Source organism: Saimiri boliviensis, chromosome 13 (assembly GCF_048565385.1).
Source record: "Saimiri boliviensis isolate mSaiBol1 chromosome 13, mSaiBol1.pri, whole genome shotgun sequence".
Lineage (NCBI taxonomy): Eukaryota > Metazoa > Chordata > Mammalia > Primates > Cebidae > Saimiri > Saimiri boliviensis.
In genome coordinates this window covers 107,457,577-107,459,973 of record NC_133461.1, presented here as the reverse complement: position 1 = coordinate 107,459,973, position 2,397 = coordinate 107,457,577, and the positions used below count along the sequence as shown (strand labels likewise).

At 40.9% G+C, this 2,397-nt stretch overlaps 1 protein-coding gene across 2 annotated transcripts in view; it reads left to right on the top strand.

The window, feature by feature from the left end:
• MCPH1 (microcephalin 1) overlaps window positions 1-2,397 on the top strand; it is a 312,577-nt gene that overhangs the window by 287,287 nt on the left and 22,893 nt on the right. The gene's annotated exons all lie outside the window — the stretch shown is intronic.

The window sequence follows — 2,397 nt, the reverse complement described above, 5'->3', positions numbered from 1 at the left end:
GTGAAGTAAACCATGGATGTAAGAAGGCTTTCTGTGAAGCCCCCCGCTGTCTGCATCTAGGAAAGATAAACTAAGAGTCTCAAACTTTTAGGGTCTGACAGACACTTCCCATGGCCTACCTACTGTCTATTCCTCCTGAGGGCTGCTACCTTGGCTTCATCTGCATAACAAGACTGCCTTAGGTACCAGGTCTCCTCTTCTCTCACTCTCATAACCCATAACCTCTTTTGCCATTATAACTTGTTTGGCCAGGACCAACGTCTCCATTGTTTTTGTAACCTCAAGATGGTATAAAAGCATCATCTGGCCTGGAGCAGTGGCTCATGCTTGTAATCACAACACTTTGGAAGGCCGAGGCAGGCAGATAACTTGAGGTCAGGAGTTCAAGACCAGCCTGGCCAACATGATGAAACCCTGTCTCTGATAAAAATACAAAAATTAGTCAGGCGTGGTGGCACACATGCTTGCAGTCCCAGCTACTTGGGAGGCTAAGGTGGGAGAATCACTTGAACTCAGGAGGCGGAGGTTGCAGTGAGCCAAGATTGTGCCACTGCATTCCAGCCTAGGTGACAGAGTCTCAAGACTCTGTCTAAAAAAAAAAAAAAAAAAAAAAAAAAAAAAAAAAAAAAAAAAGAGAGAGAGAGAAAAGAAAAAAAAATTAAATTAAAAAAAGCATCAACCACCTGGCCATTTGAGTTTTTCATATTTTGTATGACGTCTGTGCCTGAATGCACATGTACTTTGTGACATTGTCCTTAAAAGACTATTTTCAAAAACAATAAAAAATTTAAGAACAGTGGCAACGTTTTACTTTTTTTTTTTTTTCCAAATCTCTTTAATGTAGCTTAATAAAACAGATGCTCGAATGCTTGTACCTGCTTCTGCATTCAATCTGCCACATTTTTTTTTCTTTTTTTGGCTGAAGTGTATGAAGAAAATCCAGCCTTACATAGATTTATAATCAGAAAAAGGGAGGGGGGGTTGGTGGGGGGATGAAGTGGGGAGCAGCGTCTCATTCTATCCTCCAGGCTGGAATACAGTGACATGATCTAAGCTCACTGCAGCCTCCTGGGCTCAGGTGACCTTCCCACCTTACCCTGCTGAGTAGCTAGCTGAGAATACAGGTATGCACCACCATGTATGGCTAATTTTTGTATTTTTTGTGGTGAAACATGGGGTTTTGCCATGTTGCCTAGGCTGGACTCAAACTTCTGAGTTCAAACAATCTGCCCACCTCAGCCTCCCACAGTGCTGGGATTACAGGCATGAACTACCCATAGTGCCCAGCCTGGAAGGGGTATTTTTATATCCTTTTCAGATAATGTGACTATTCTTTCTTATTATACTAAAACTCAGAAACCGGTAATTGCTTAAAGGTTAGCAGCCATGTAATGTTTGAAATCACATCAATGAAATTTTTGTACTTAAATTAAAATCCATTGGTATATCTTAAGCTTACAAGAGGCATTTACCCATTCATCATTTTTAAACGTCATGCATTATTCAAAATATGTTGGTTTACTGCATTGTGCCGACTTTCCAAATGCATTTCATCAAACAATATGGAAAACTCACAATGGTTGCCATTATCACAAATCTCATGAAAAAAGTCTTCAAGAATTGAGAAGGTATCAAGCTCATAGAACAATATAACTTTTCCAAGACTCAAGTTTTCACTTGAAAGTTCCAGCTTTATTGTTGGCAATATTACCCATTGTTTTCTTTTGAAGTGAATTTGTTTTTGGAAAAAAAAAAAAAAAAAAATGTCTGCCAGACTCACCAGTTTATCTGCTAGCTATTCTTTCAAGTAAAACTGATGTTCCCTGAAGAAAGTAGCTCACTCAGCTTGAGCTCAGAAGTCGCTTCCTACAGGGGAGCTATTGCATTTGGTATGTATCCCACGTGCCCCATGCAAGTTCCATTTAGTCACATGGAGGATTATTAAGATGTGTACTCCACAGCTAAGATTTAATAAAACTGATTTTTTGTTGTTGCTACTGCATTGAGGATATTCTCAAGTGTAGTGTTTTTTGCCATGATCACATGTGATAAAGAACATGGTGGTCACTAGAAGATACATTTCTGCATCACTGCCTTACTCCCAGCGAGGTGCCAGTGGATTTACCTACCCCTGCTTTTGCATCCCCACTGCAAATCTAATAGGGAAAAGGCAAAGATGTCTCAGTATCACTGTGAACACTTTTTCCTTAGACCACCTGAAAGGGTCTTGAGGAGCCTTTAGGCTTCAAGGTCCACACTTTGATAAAACACAGCCCTAGACTGATGGTGGCCCATGATGAGTGGGCGGGTGGAGTAGACTTCCCCTCAGATTAAATGGGCTCTGCTGGAAGGAGTGGCCGTCTGCATGACCATCTTAGTGACCTCAAGAAGGGAAAG